The sequence below is a fragment of the Macrobrachium nipponense genome, chromosome 16, assembly GCF_015104395.2.
Source record: "Macrobrachium nipponense isolate FS-2020 chromosome 16, ASM1510439v2, whole genome shotgun sequence".
NCBI lineage: Eukaryota > Metazoa > Arthropoda > Malacostraca > Decapoda > Palaemonidae > Macrobrachium > Macrobrachium nipponense.
The window spans coordinates 33,164,108-33,180,877 of record NC_087209.1 but is presented as its reverse complement, the minus strand read 5'-3'; the positions used below and the strand labels follow the sequence as shown (position 1 = coordinate 33,180,877).

Here is a 16,770-nt window from a genome sequence, read left to right as displayed (position 1 = left end):
AGTTACTGCTTCAAGCATACTGGTTTCTAATGTTTTTTTATGAAGGACGCTAGCGTTGTAACGTTTTCTTATAAAGAATACAAATTCACTTATGTTTTTAATGAAGAATATTGGTTTTATAATGCTTTCAAATGAAGGATAAGGTTTCCTATTTCTTTTTAATTTTGCTCCGAATTAAAGTAACCTAACCCAGTTCACACATGTAATGAATATCTTAGAGCAAGGGGGTTATATTTACAAATATAAAGGTCGTCTCGAAACATAATATGTATTTTGTTAATTAAGATGCTGGATTAGATTTCGACTAGAGAGCTCAACCTACATTATCAGAATACTACCTGGACAGCTTTTGTGAATTTAATGAATACATCCCATCAACTCCTAATCAATAGTTTTATGATAATCAAAGCCAGTGTTGGTGATGTTTGTCCGATTCTTTTCATCTACCTCCCGGGTATGGATTTTCCCCTAGCCTCCGTGTTTCAAACCTAGTATTCACTTCGTATATGGTGCTTCCATCTCACTAATCGTTTTGCTTTCAGCTTCAAAGCTGGCCTCAATAAGATTGGTTACGTATACCATCTGATAAGAAACTTAAGAACTGATTGACTCAACTGTTTCACTTAATTGGCACTGTAACAATTTTGATCATAGACACTCAAAGTTCGTTTTATACCACTAAATAACCTGAACTGAAATTAGTTAAAATTTACGAGATGCAGTAACTACAAGGCCCACAAGCTCACGGGAAAATTAGACCGAGCCTCTGTGGTGGCTCTCAGGCCTTGGTGCTGGCTCATTGCCCTTCGCAACAGACACCACGGCATGTAAGGATTTCAACCCTATATCCAGCCCCTCTCTTTCATCCTGCCTTCGAGTCTCCCTGAGGGGTGCACAGGAAGAATAACCTTTAATGGATAGCTGATACCAACTGACAGCTGTCGGAGATTAGGAGAGGCCATTGGGATTAGCTCCTCCCGGTATCCACGTGCTTACGGCCTCTGTGAGGGTTGAATGTTGAAATGTAGACGAAAAGAGACTATATTTTTCATATCTTATTTTCTGTTGCCTGAATTATTTGACGAAGCGCAGTTGAATCATTTCTCAATAAACCTAAAACAAACATAAAAAACAGCAAGAATGTTGTAGTAAAAATGAAAATTTTATGTTATAAACCAATAAAGATGATAAATATTTAGCAGCGAGTGTCATCTCCACTCGCTATCTAGGCTACAGTAATACTACAGTTAAGGGGTCAGCCCAGGAACACATTCATGTAAGGAGGAGGAAGGAGGAAAAGAGAGAAAAGGAAAGAAAGATGCTGTTTAAGAGTCCCGTTTGTTGCTCTCACGGCCCTTGTTATGCAAATTACCTGATATCAATCAGTGGAAGGTTAGGTATTCCGTAATGGAATGCGGTAATGGAATGTGTCCTCACAGACAACCTACGCGAGCGCACATACACTAACACATTTCACATACATCAGAGAGAGAGGAGAGAGAGAGAGAGAGAGAGAGAGAGAGTGAGAGAGATAAGATATTTTTACGAGGACACTTATTTTTCTTAACCATGGAGATATATATATATATATATATATATATATATATATATATATATATATATATATATATATATATATATATATATATATATATATATATATATATATATATATTATATATATATATATTAGGACCGAGAACATAAATTCCAGAGCATACTTGCTTACTGTAAAATCGTTAGTAAAATTATAGAATTTGTTATTTGATAAAAATTTATGAGAGAGAGAGAGAGAGAGAGAGAGAGAGAGAGAGAGAGAGAGAGAGAGAGAGCCTGAAAGAAAGGAAGGGGGAATATCGATCGATTATACAAAAGGCAAAAAACGGTATTTCCGTTGGCTCGAAATTTCAGAGGGTGACCGAGATGAGTTTGTGGTGCAAATTCTGGGGAACCCATTCAAAGACCTCCCTCTAATGTCTAATCAAATAGAGGGCGAATTTTGTGTTACGAGTCTGTTCATAAGTTGAAAAGTCTGTGATGACACAAGATCTGGTGATTATCTCACAGGCACAAAAAGGCTTCTCCGAATCCTATGATAAAATGAGGTCGAAACTAACTCCATTCCGTGACTGATAACAAACAAAAACACGTTAAAATGGTAGCGACAATATTAATACAATATAATTAAGAAGAGTTGAAACCAGAAATCCAGAGAGCTCTGAAAACATATGGAGTGTCGGAAAAATACACACAAAAAATAAGGAAATACATAAACTTGAAAAGTCAATATTAGTTTATATTTGTCAGATACACGGTACAACAGAAGCCATAGTAATCAAACGAGCTAAAATTAGTGAGGTTTCTCCATCACTTCCAGGAATAGTAGCAACACTTTCCCTTTTGGTAAAACAAATAAACAAACAAATATAATAGAGCAAACGCTTTGCGCTCATATTGTGCCCCTAATCCCTTCATTTCACGTCATGAATAACAGAAAACAGGTCTTTCATGCTTCAGTCGCTTAACTGGGGCACAAAAAAAAAAAAAAAAAAAAAAAAAAAAAAAAAAAAAAAAAGGAGCTTATTACAGCGAAGGATGATGACACGCACTTTTCCGGGTAAACCGAATGACATCATCGTCCTGGCATTTTCAGCGACTCATCACATCCGAGGAACTGACTTTTATAGATCCCCAACTGACGGCCGCCGCGGACCTTTGGCGAATCTGTGGACGTTTATACCTTCTATCGCACCTGGCAGTGAATATAGTCTATGTTATCTGATTCACTAATTGTCATTACTATTATCATTAACTTTTTTACACACTTCTTTCTTACTACCGCATTTTAGTTTCGGTGAAAATGTTAATTTATTTTAAACATTTACTCCTTTCAGGTATCCTTTACAACAACATTATACAAGAAATACTCCCATAGAGTTACGGAGAGAGTGTTCGTTAACTTCTAATTATTTTTATGAGATAAGATATTCAGGAATTTTCTCATTAAAGTATTTGTTAAATCATGGTTATTACTGGTAATCACGCTATTGAGAGCTAATCTATCTTTCAAGACATCTAAAATGATCCATGCCCAAGTCATAAATACTTATTATTTACATAAATGTACATACTACATGTTTATTTATCAGATGTCCAACCTTATCATATATAATATATATATATATATATATTATATATATATATATATATATATATGTATATATGTGTGTGTGCATACGTATGGGCAGAAGTAGTTGAACATACAGGAAAGTTCTTATATGGGCGAAGTTTCATACACACACAGGTGTAAGTTATTCCCGAGGTTTAGTGAATTCTATATTAATCGGTATTTGTCTTCTTATCTGTAAGTTGAAAAAATCACGCATGTAATACCTATTATACTTTCATATATATATATATATATATATATATATATATATATATATATGTTGTGTGTGTGTGTGTGTGTGTGTGTGTGTGTGTGTATTATAATACAAAATTACAGGACAGATACCAATCCAAATGTCTTCTGTTTAATGAAAGTTTAGTGATCTCTAGGTCATGGCTACTTTCTCTCTCTCTCTCTCTCTCTCTCTCTCTCTCTCTCTCTCTCTCTCTCTCTCTCTCTCTCTCTCTCTCTCTCTGTGAAGGCTACATGAGTCGTGTGCATTTAATCATGCTTTTTCAAATATCTACAAAGTGATTTACGGTTCAATTTTTTTCGTCTTAAAACTAGCAAGGCTTAATACTGCTCAGTTTCGTTTTAAGTTGACTGCTATTTATAAATAATCGGCAGCTGTGCGATATAGCGTCTATCCTGAACCTGAGAAATGCCAGAAGTAACGATTGACATTTTCTCTTCTGTTATCTCAATGGCTTTCCATCGTCTGACGTCATTAAGTCATAAGTAGTGGACCCTTCGCTATTATCTGCCATCGTGATTAATAAATACGTGAATGAAACTCTCTCTCAAGTTCACGGTTTGTCATCACTTAGATTTTGGAGACTCATGTGATGAGCAAACGTTCGTTAGTTGGTCATCAACATGCTTGACGTGATATACTACCTAATAAAAAAAGAAAAAAAAAAACTCCACAGATGAGATGAGAGAATTACTTGCGGAGTCACACATTTATTCCAAATCTCCTCGTCACCGAGTGTTTTCATCGATAACATAATCTTAGTATTATCTTCTCAATTATGGTTTCATATTATATTTAGAAGCATTGTTTGTAAGAAATATGAGGCTCTTTTATTGTCCGTACACTCCTCAGTAGGGTTTATGATCTTTTATCAACAGGTGGTTGAGTCGTCTATAGTTCCGTCTGCACCAGTTACCGTGCGTCATGGCAACACCACTCAGACTCGCCCTACCGTTGGTCGGTGTCTGATACGTCGTGTCGTGCAGTCCCGTTTGAGTCTCCTGTTGCCACAGGTAGACATCCCGACTCAGTCTCTCTCTGATACCCTTTGAACGAAGATCGTGCTGGTTGAGAAGTAGGATCTTGAAGTAGTTTGTGACAAGTGCTAAATTTATAAATAACGTAAAGTACTAGGTGAGCAAATTTACACTTGTTTATTGTGACCAAGTTACACCTTGCGGTTTCACTCAGCTGTTTTTGACAGAGAATGAAATAACACTGCTCTGTTCTGTTCGTGGTTTTATAAAACGTTTTCGTAGACTCGCCGTTACTCCAGAAAGGTAAGTAGTGCATAGACGTAGTGTTATTTGAAACCTAGATTAGATGACAGTGACATTTTGTTGCATATAGGGCGTTTAAACGGCAAACAAGTGCGTGCCCGCTTCCCGCAATCAACAAAGATAGTTTGTGCTCATTATTTCAGCCTCGATAGCTTCTGGTACTTCATTAGTCAAGTTGTTCTTTGAATTAAATTTATTATTAAAGTTCAGTGCAGAATGACGAATTGACAAAATGTTTGGTTGTATAATGCTAAGAGGGAATTGTCAATGTAAGGATGTGTTGAGAAGGACACTTCAAGGAGGTCCTGGAGACGGACCAGACAAGTAGTGAGGATTAAGAGGGGAGGGGGGAGGAGGTGGGCGAGGAGTGGTGAGTGACCCCACAACACCACCACACCGGGCTCTCTATATTTGGCACAACACAGTCCTTGATTATTCTATGCAGTTGAGAGTTAGTTGTTGCGAACCAATTCAGCTGTAAATAAAGATGCTTTGTTTTACTCTAAATGGATTTACATATATTTTTGTATGTATGCTTGTGCATGACGGTTTTGCTTGTAGATAGAAAAGGGTGGAGAGAGAGAGTTTCTTTAATCTCTTACTAGAACGTGACTTCTTTCAACGTTACCTTCGCAATGTCAGGGACAGTATGTAACCTTCATGACTCATGGATGCTGGTCAGGAAACTTGCTAGACTGAATACACAACGCAGTTGCACCTATCACGTGAACCTTGCGTAGTACTTGTAATTGGTACCATGCCTTCATTTAAAAACGCAGTGTTAATAATTTACAAAAGAGGGCCCATTAATTTTGTGAGACCACAAAACTAGGTTGATAACTAGTTAGCGGCATTAGTGTATGCATGCATGGTATCCGCAGCGACCTGTTTTGAGCAACAAATGTGGGCGCGTTGTGTACGATCTTTCCGTAACCACACTTGGTAACACCAACTGAGCATGTAAAAAAAAAAAAGAGGAGACAAAGGTATCCACGTGTTTGGATGCATTTGCAATGTGCACAGTAAATTCGTTGTCATTCCATTCCTCAGTTATGGGGGCTTCTGAAGGGTTGCAATTTGCAACGATAATCTGCCCCGAACTTTTGTAAAGAAAAAGAAAATCACATATTCTTTTATTCTACCCAGCGACTTTTTCAAATTGTACGGCCATCTCTCTCTCTCTCTCTCTCTCTCTCTCTCTCTCTCTCTCTCTCTCTCTCTCTCTCTCTCTCGGACCACGATAATGAAGTAATGCCTCATTTACTCTATACTTGAGACGAAGGAGAAAGAATTTCTTCGTTTCTCCGTATGATTTCCATCTTCCTTAAGTAGAGAAAAAGTTTGTTTGCCTCCTTGAAGGTATATACGGCATTTTTTTTTTTATTTGTGTAGTCAAGTGCAGTTGCAAAACCTTGATGGAGGTAAAGATACTTCCGAGCAACAATACCGAAAAATAAAGTTAGTTTAAAACAGAACAATTATAATATTCTTTAGGAAAATCATTTTAAGTAATTTTTTAGTCAATTCATTTTGAGTTTCATCCGTGGTTTTTTTTTTTTTTTTTTTTTTTTTTTTTTTTTTTTTTTTTTTTTAGATCACACTGTGGAAGCAGATTTGAGTAGGAATTCAAATAATATGAGTTAAAAACGACCTTCTGTAATATGAATTTAATCTTGTCTTTGTGCACATGTATCTCTCTCTCTCTCTCTCTCATGCCTCCCCACGTCGAAGAAAAGAGAGAGAGAGAGCGAGAATAATGGAATTGTGCCCATCCTCTCAAGTCCTTAAGATAAGAAAAGGGAAGGGGAACCTCTCTCTCTCTCTCTCTCTCTCTCTCTCTCTCTCTATCTCCTCTCTGGTCTCGCTCTCTCTCTCTCTCTCTCTCTCTCTCCTCTCTTCCTCCCTCTCTAGGAGAAGAAGTAGAAGAAAAATAATAGGAAGGAGAATGGTAAAGGGATTTCTCATGTCTTTCGGTCGCTTTCGGAGAAGACTTTTATGCGAACGGTTTTCAGAGAGTTTGATTTAATAGCGAAAATAATAATAATAATAATAACGAGAGAAAAAGGTTAAATGTTGGACTGTAGTATGTAGCACAAACACGATTATCCTCTCTCTCTCTCTCTCTCTCTCTCTCTCTCTCTCTCTCTCTCTCTCTCTCTCTCTCTCTCTCTCTCTCTCTCTGAGATGCCTTTGCTGGGTCGGATTCTATCCTTCAGGGGAGAAAATATTAATAGAGAGTCTGATTCCTTATTTTTACTGCGACTTTGTAACAAACCACTTGAGTGCGGCCACCCCCCCCCCAACTCTCTCTCTCTCTCTCTCTCTCTCTCTCTCTCTCTCTCTCTCTCTCTCTCTCTCTTTCAGTGTGTTTGCTTGCCATAGAGACAGTGGTTGAAAGCAGCCTTCTTGCGTTACAAGGGTTTAATTTTTAATTCAAGTTTTTACCACGAACACAAAAATCCTATATTTTTAAAGAATTGCGTTAAATAGATACAATTTTTATTGATCTTGGTTACTTATTACTATTTTGTGGCTCTCTTTTTATACTTTTCATGTCGTTGAGTTTGGCAACTGAAATTTTCAGCTGTATTTCTGTTCATATCTCATACACTATACACGGTTCATGTTAACGGAGTTTCTCATCCTGGTATATTTATTATTGAATACTAGCTCGATTATTCAGGAAGCGAAACAACACTGAAGTATTAAGGAGTTGCAGGAGTCATACCACATTACCGTGATTATATACATACATCGAGCTACAATTGTCCTTTAATATCTAATTCGCTCTACCTCGGAATTAATATATTTTCATATATGATAACCGAAGGGGCATTCCAAACGTTCACGGTTATGTTTTGCGCTCCTTAATTACCGTCAGTAGCTTTTTTATTTATTTTTTTTTATTTGTTTATTTTTGTTATTTATTTATTTTTTTATGATGAATTGGCATTGTCGGTAATCGAGTCATATCGCTCCGTACACACCTGCCATATATGTGAGGCTGGAGTAGGGCGGTGGTTGGCGAGCGTATTAAAATTTTTGCACACTGTATCGGTATCAAGATGGAATAACATAAGGTGAGATCGTCGGTCGCTCGGTTCCCGCACTGTGACGTCACAGGTGCGCGTCGACTGGGCAGTGCACTTAATGATTACGTAAGACCTTACCATACAGAATATATGTAATCTTGTTGGAATACAAATAACGAAAGTAACGAGGGTGAATGAATATGAAAAAAAAAAAAACTTTCCAGACTCTTATTGAACTAGCGTATTATTCTTTTATTTACCAAAAAGTACTGAAGAATTTTTTCATTTTCTTACACCTTTTTTAAGAAATTCTGACTTCCTTTCAGCATTTAATATCTTCATCCTAAAATGTATTTTGCACCTAATAAAGAACTTCATTACTTCCTCTGGAGCATCAATGTTTAATTCCCTGAAAATATTAACTAATTTCGTAATCCCATCAACGCCTGGTTTCCAACTGTTCCCCATGAAAAGATTTAAAGAGTTATTCCATTTCCTTTCAATTACTGACAAATTGAGGACTGGGCCTAACAGCACTTTCCTCCTCATTTTGGAGATCCAGTCGTTATTTAGGCCTTCAATTTCTGGGAATCCTAAGGAAGGATATTTATTTCTGTACTTATGAGCTATATAACCTCCCAGATAATTTAAGGCTTCAATTTCTATACCATATTCAGACTCTACTCCAAGATCTACAAAATCCTCTTCCTCCAGCTCATTAGGTAGACCTTCCTGAGGAATTCTCAGCAAGAGATGAGCAGAGATACATAATTCAGAGTCTGAGTCAACACGACTGGAGTCACTTTCTTCCGAGGTTTTGGAAACCCAAGACTTACCTGGTTCCATAACACTAGTATTGCTCATACATGGCATGTTATCATCATTGGGAGCGACATTATGACCGTGATTGCTTAAAATGTTGTTCTTACCTAACAAGAAATTCCTGTCTACACTTGAACTCAGTCTATACTCTGACCCCACGATATCCTTTAGTGGGGTTCTTAAGAAATAAAAGGTCTAGGCCTAATTATTGTCTGCACAGGAAGACGTACTCAGAAGTACGTCATTACGCATAGGTCTAATCACCTGTTCGATCAACTTTACATTCATAAAATGAAAGTATCAAAGAAAAAAAATTGGATAGCCTTAATCAGCTCATTTCTTCATTCATTGCATAGGCTAGCCTAATCAAATTTAGTACTTCATTTCAAGAATTTAGTCCAGGCTACTTATCAACCAAAGATATATCACTAAAAATTGCACTAATGAGATTGTAAACAAATTGTTAAACCATACGTGACTTTACGTCCTAAACAGGTAAATTTAAAGAGAGAACTGCGGTTTTCTTTAATCTGTGATAACTTCTCTGGTAAAGTTGTGGTAGCAGTCCATATTGAAGATTTCTTTCGTAAACTTCTGTCCGGAAATGGACAGAACAAATCCTGGCATCCTTAAAATTAATATTATCACTTCTTTTACATGCATTAATCCATACTTTGGACTCCTCGGGGTCTTTAGGGAACCTGTGAAAACAAATCCCATACTGTCTGGAACTATTAGTGCACCCAAATATGGAATACACCCATAATCGTGAACTGCAACAATGCAACTGACGGAGTGACAAGTGCATCGCCCAGTCGATGTGGTCCAGTGACGTCCCTGAGAGAGGGAAATTAGCGATCGGATCCCTCGTGAACACACCTTATGTTATTCCATCTTGATCGGTATTATCCCGGTATGTATCCACCTTAGACGTCACCTACTCGTATGTAATAGTTTGATCCCGAGGGGTTGGTACTAAACACGGCGCTCCCAGGAGCTTCCGGCATGTTTAGCACTACTCTACTAATATTATAATACTAAACATGTCAGAATAGGTGACGCGTAAAAATAGATACATACAGGTAATACCCACTGAGTCACAGGATACTAAAGATTCAAAAGGATACTGATTCAAGGTTAGGTTCGTAAGGGTCGTAGGCCTATCCACAAACTTATCATCTTATTGATTGTTGAAAAGGAAGGAAAGAGAACTCTGAAGGGTATAGGGAGTTGGTAGGAAATGTAGGTCATCCTCTTGGTTAATTGTCGTTTTTTACTATTTATTGGAAGTACGGTAGAATAAAGAATGAACGCTTCCTGTTATATGGATTATGTATGTATCAAATTGAAGTTATTTGACGTCGTTTCTACATTGTTTTCAAGAAAATTCTTGACGACGTTTTATTCTAGTTCAGTTTAAGGTGTGTTACAGTTGAAGACAAATAGAAGAAACCGTTTGTAACCTAGAAATCCAAAGTTGTGATCACAAAAAGTGACATTGAAACTCCTCATATTTTTTTTTATTTTTTTTTCGAGAAGCCATTAACAAGATCTTTTAGAAAGCAATCCTTCTTTGGTGAAGGATACTTGTAAACCACTATATTATGAGGAATGTAACCAAATTTGCTCCCGGTGTGTTGTTGTTTTTTTTTCTTTTTTGTTTATAGTTCTAACGATTTTGACGTTCATTGCCGTCTCAAATACTTTAGACCAGGGCCGTCCAAGTTGTTTAGTCTGAGGGCCACTCTTGAAAAAACAAAAAGTCATGCGGGCCACCAGTGTGTATGTATGTATATGTGTGTGTGTGTGTGTGTATACTATATATATATATATATATAGATATATATATATATATATATATATATATATATATATTACTTAGAAATTATCATTTGAAAATGACAAGGACTTATTTCAGAGGAATTCAAAGAAATATATTTTAAAGAGGGCAAACTAGAGTTTAATTCAAACAAAGGTAAATTCCGTGGGAATGCTGATAATAGCTTGACTTTATTATTTTTAAAAATTCAGGGTGAAAATTAGTGAGAGCACATCTTGATTCGGACTCATGATTTACGTCACTAATTGAGAATCGTAATGTTGACTTTAATAACTTCATGAATGAAAATGTGTTCTCACAGAGCCAAGTTGAACCAAACATTGACAATAGTTTTGACACATAATCAGAAATGTGTGGGTAATCATGTGAGCAGGGTATCGGTGTCCAAAAATCGAATTTCACATCTTGGTGGGCATAATAAGTTTTCATTTCAATTAATTCTTCTTGAAACAAAGGTACATTGATTTTGCCTACAGCTGACAATTTACACACATCTCTATGACTTATTTTTCTCTCGCTGGCCACTTTCAAAATCAAACGGGGCACTTTTGGCCCACGGGCATATGGTTGGACGGCCCTGCTTTAGACTAATTACCCCTCCCAACTATGATGGGAGACAGGTTAGGATTTTGCGTTGTAGGGTCTGCTACAATGCAAATAGAATATATTGGAACAGAATCACAAAGTCGGTACAGAAAGAATCTCATAAAGAACCATTAGGAAAACCATGGTTCAATATATTAACCATAATTAACTGTCCCGGCATCGCATAGTCACGGGGAGAACACCGTGGTAACCAAAAGAAGAGGTGCTCGAAAGGATAAACTGAATAGTTCGAGTCTTGAAACTTACACATGGACAAGTCTAACATTGATGTTCCCTAACATGGTTGAGAACTCTGTGCCATACCTTTATCAGTAAGGGGAAGAGTGTGGTAAATAAGGATACAGCCTAACCAACAGAGTACTACCACGTCCACTCCACCCTGGTCCCTTAGACCCTCTTGTCAGTGTGACATGACGTGTAACGGTCGGTTATACGTGCTTGTGATGTGACGTCATGGCAGACGTATGCTGATTGCTCTTAACAATCAGACAGATTTTATTTTACACCCTATCAAAATATTAGATTTTATTTACACCCTATCAGAATATTGGCTGTTAATAGTACCTTTATAGTACCACATGAATTGATAGGAAATTTAGTTTATAATGAGGCGTGTGGTTTACAAGGGCATATGATGGAAACCCAAGTTTAATATAATGAAGGGCGAGGTTTATAATTTGACATTCAGTGGCGAAAGTAATAAATTAGGATACCAAGTAAACTGAAAGGGAATTGTTGCAGTGATTTAAGAAACTAGTGTATTAGGACTACCGTACTTTTCAGCGAGAGCAAATTGAGAATTGGAAAGCATGTCATGAAAGATTTCTCATTCTTACGGTTAGCTCTACCACGGGCAAAAATGTGATGAAATCGCAAAAAGGGTTTAAGTAAGCCCAGCCACTGGAGACAGATATGGAGGTCAGGAGATACAAAGGAGCGTATAGGGCTGTACTCCGTAACCTGGTGAATTATGATGAAAGCGAAACGTAGAAGTAGGTGTCTTTTCGCAATCAATATAAAATGCGAGCCCCTTTATACTCACAACGCTAATCATTCCTGAAGAGATAGACGCAGGAACATCTTCAAGCAATACATTTGAAGACTTGTAAATGTATCAACTCAGAAGCGCGCGATTATATAAACGCAACGCTTCTTTGTGGGTAACATTTCTTTATTTGTTCTTTGACGTTGAGAAGAACACGGGCGAATTCATTCGGATTGTTGTTGTTGCGGAGACTAATGTTCAACAAAACCCTGGACCCGTTTAGTGTTCTGTGCTACTGGAATCAGCCTCTTTTGAATAATTTTCACATCATCAGCGGTGGTTCGTCCAAACCGAAGCCTATTTAGTATTAAATGGCACTTTCTTTCTATACTGATTGAGAAGGCTCATACTTCTAATTTTCGCTTTCGTCATAATTTATCGGGTTGCGGAGTAAAGCCCTACCCTCTCCTTCCTTTGTACCTCCTGACCTCCATATCTGTCTCTCAGGGGTTGCTCTTTACTACCTCTTTTGTGATTTTATCACGTTTTTACCCGTGATTTCAGTCATCTTTTTACAATGGCAACGCCCTAGATCGAGGAATGTGTGGGAACACGTCGTGTTTTCTCCTTGACATCCTTGCCTTGATGAAAAGTTTAACCATTAAATTGGCTCTTCGTTAGTTAACAGAGTAGCTACTCTTAAAGCTATGAGTCGTAAGAGAAATTTTAAAAGGTCATTGGATAAAAACTCATGCTAGACGCTATTAGGCCTAAGAGATTATCGAGCCATAGAAATTTGATAGTGCTACCATATGTTTCCTTAAATCTTCGGGTTTTAGACCTATAAAGAAAAGAAAGAAGGAAACTGAGCATATTACCCTGATATCAGAGATAGATGACCTCAGATAGAAGTGGAATTGAGAAAATAAACTTCGTTCTATGCTTTCAAGATCGAAAAATGGAAGGAATCAACTCTTCCAAGCAGTGAGACCTGTCGTGGCCTTACACAGCATGTCACTGATATTTTACAGCAGGCCCAAAAACCGGTGTGTCTAAAATAAAAATGTAATACGTACAAATACACTCACCAATAGCCACAATATAGAACGTAAAATTTTATTGATAGATGTAAAACTACCAGTTAGAACAGGTGAGACAGATGTTGAAGCCACCAATCGTAACAGATGCAAGTGGTACTAGGTGTCGCAACTTGGGAATACTAAACCGTTTGACTATTCTAGGAAGACGGTTCTTTCATGACAAAATGCAGGAAAACATTGGTTTTAAAAATTCACATTAACCTTTTCGAGAAATACATTATATTAGACTTAACATTTTACCAAACTAACCTTTGGTTCACGTTATTGAAGAGGATAACTTGACACTACGAAAACAAAACCGTGGATGTTACAGTCTTGCATCGGCTTGCCACTACAAACCTCCCAAGATTAATGATGATCTTTCATGACACCAGCTCAAGAATGAAATGACTTTCATGATCTGAAAAAAAAAATTAAAAATTGGTGCTTGTTAATTACATTATTTTTCCAAAAATATTGTGATAATTGGAAATAAAGTAATGGAAAAATGAGGGATTCGATTCTCATCTAGACAAAAACAAAGAAACTTGTTAAGAAAGTTAACGGAGGAATATTGACGTAACTTTTAGTTCAGCAATGAATCTTATGAAATTTGAAAAGGCCGGCAAACACTAGGTTTAATTTTTTATACATTTATGTTCATTATTTACGGGAGTGACAATTATTTATACCAAATTTAATTATCCGGTTCTTATATTTAAAGCATAAATCCAAAGGTACTAAACTCGAATTTAGGTATTAGATAACGTTTTCTGAGGGTGCGTTCACACGGTCGAACAACGTCCGACGGACAAACGTTGTTACCAATTAACAATTGCTTACCAGAGTTTGCTTTGTGAGCAGAATAAGAACAGTGATATACAACTTTAACTAACGGTACCACAGTTTGTTGCCAAGATCTATGCTCCCTTTCGTTTCAAACGCTTTTGGACGTTCATCCTGCTTCGCCTTTGATATGGCAACAATGTTTGTCCGTCGGGCATTGTTCGACCGTGTGAACGCATCTTTAGACCTATGCGGCTTCTCCGGGATTATGGTCAGCTCAGCTCGTTTGCTGAATCATATACTATATATATTATATATATATATATATATATATATATATATATATATATATGTGTGTGTGTGTGTGTGTGTGTGTGTGTGTGTGTGTGAACACATTCTAACTATTGATGCTCTATATTAAGCGTAGGGAGGTCAACGATCTCGAAAACCAAAACTGCGTAGGTAAATCGAAGTATGTGATAAATTTTAAGATATAAGTCAGCCAGCTTCTCCTAAAACCGCTTGCTATAGACACATTAAGAAAACGGTAATGCTGTGAGCAGTCCGTACCTGAGCATCAGGAAATTTGAATCTTGATGGCTACTTTGAATAGCATACTGTAACTTTAAAATTTCATTATTTCAAAAAACCTACCCCGAAAGACACCTTTCCATAATACGAACTTTCAGAAAAATAAGTATCTCGGCTTTATCTTTTACCGTTATTGATCCACAGATACGATAGGTCCCTCACCCACCCACCCGCTCCCAGATCTCCTGAAATCGATATCTGAATCTCCGGAACGGCTGAACGGATTTCGATGAAATCTGGCGCCGATTACATACCTTAGTGGGAAACCTCTGAAGCCAAAGTTTCATCCTGATCACTTGAATATTTCCAGAGTTATTAAGGACCAAGGTCTTTTTTTTTTTTTTTTTTTTTTTTTTTTTTTTTTTGTTTTTTTTTTTTTTTTTTTTTTTTTTTTTTTCGTGCACTGCGGGTGGCTGGGCTTTACAAACCGCACTACCGTGGTGGTTGATAGGAAACTTTCATCATTTGCTTTCCGTGAGGGAAGGTGCTATAGTGAAAATGTAAAAAAAGGGGGGAGGCTATAAATTAAAATTTTCACGATAATGTTGTTATTCTGTAGATATCAGGAGGACCAGCTCGTTTGGGCTGTTACTATTGATTGTTACAATAATCTACCACTCAAATTATAATGATATCACTCCGTGGAAAAAAAGTAAATATGAAATCTTGTCCAAGAAATCAGACGAAATCATGAAATGAAATTAACGACCTTTGAGAGTATTAATCTATTACCTGATAAGACAGGTGTATTTTGATGATGGGATTAGTACCATTTCATGAAAGCCTGGAAGCATCGAACCAACTTGGCTTTAAGTACGTATTTGAAGTGAAGTAAAGGCTGTCTGTTGATTACCACAGCTAGTCTGACTTGCAGTTTTGCAATCTCTCTCTCTCTCTCTCTCTCTCTCTCTCTCTCTCTCTCTCTCTCTCTCTCTCTCTCTCTCTCTCTCTCTCTCTCTCTCTCTCTCGTTATGCCACATGAATCACTGATTTGATAAACTACACAAACCGTGGAATAACATTAAAATCGAGATTTTTACGCAAACCTCTACTAGAGCAGGTTATTTGTTTTCTTGATGGCTCGTTTCTTAAGTACGGTTTCAAGAATGTGTTTGACTTTGAAAGGATTTCCTTAAAGAACGTTGCTTTGTTTTCGATTTATTTTACTTTGCAAATAAGAATAGTAGACATTATCTACGTTAGGTGGATGAAAGAGGTCTCGCATTTTACTTAATTGTTCCAACTTTGAGAATGATTTCAATGTAAGTTTTACCCTACATAAAACCAGATATATGGAAGAGCACCAAATTGCACTTGTTATCAGCACCGGACCCTGTTATTGTTAAAGAGTGTTCATACTGCAGTATAACGTCGGTAATTTATCGCATGTACGAGTGTAGTACCACAAAACGGCTGACAAGTCAAGTGGAGAACGAATCTTTGGCAAATGTGGGCAAATGATAAGTGATCGTATCAACTTTAAAGTTAGGGACTACCCATACGTCGTTAACGTTTATTTAACCTGTTTAAAGATGTCTTTGCAATAAGTTATCGACGTGTTTATGACTTGTTTTACTGTAGAGTGGACGATCCTAATACAAATTAACCCAACAACAGCCACCAAAAGGTCCTCCGAGCCGCCATAGATACCCGACGGCTGACATCTATGATATCTGTCTCCCACTGAAACTTAATGTACCTGTTATTCACCCACCTTTTACCTCTCAGGTTACCTTGAACCAGTGTCTTGAGGCCGCTTAGATATACATTTTTTTTTCTTTTTAATTTATTTACTTCACTTAAGATTCGGCTTAAATCTTCAAGGATTCACTGTTAACTTATTTGCTTTTGTGATCCAGTCAAATGAAGAGAAACCTTGTCCCTATTGGTTCTAGTCATTTTTGGGACTTTAAACAGGTTTTGATCTTCTGCAAGTTCTCGGTAACAGAACCACAGTTCTCCTAAAATAGATGCTATTTACGTATTGAGCTGGGTCGATGTAATCCTTCATTCCTGTTTTATTGGAAGATCTACTTGATTGTTTCAGTTTATCTTGATCGAAATTTGTGAGACAGTTATCTTGTGAATGCCATGTAAACTTAATTTCTTCAAGCACTTGTTCCAGAACTTGAAAATATGCTGTTTCTAAAACTTGGAGAGTTAAGATGATTAGTCTCTCTCTCTCTCTCTCTCTCCTCTCTCAACACACACACACACACACACACACACAGAGTTATTGATAGGTCAGCTTGCTGAATATCGAAGTAACTTATTGTACAGGATAAATGCAGACGTGATTTTTCAAGGCTTACGTAACAGACAAGGGG

General features: G+C 37.2%; 1 protein-coding gene across 2 annotated transcripts in view; it reads left to right on the top strand.

Moving 5' to 3' along the window:
* The first annotated feature begins 4,354 nt into the window (after positions 1–4,354).
* LOC135195647 (uncharacterized) overlaps positions 4,355–16,770 on the top strand; it is a 68,322-nt gene continuing 55,906 nt past the window's right edge. The window contains exon 1 of one of the 2 annotated variants that reach the window (XM_064222021.1): positions 4,355–4,556. The gene's annotated coding sequence lies outside the window, so the exon portion shown is untranslated. Of the gene's footprint in view, positions 4,703–16,770 lie in introns of both variants that reach the window. The other variant, XM_064222019.1, reaches the window with a different exon arrangement.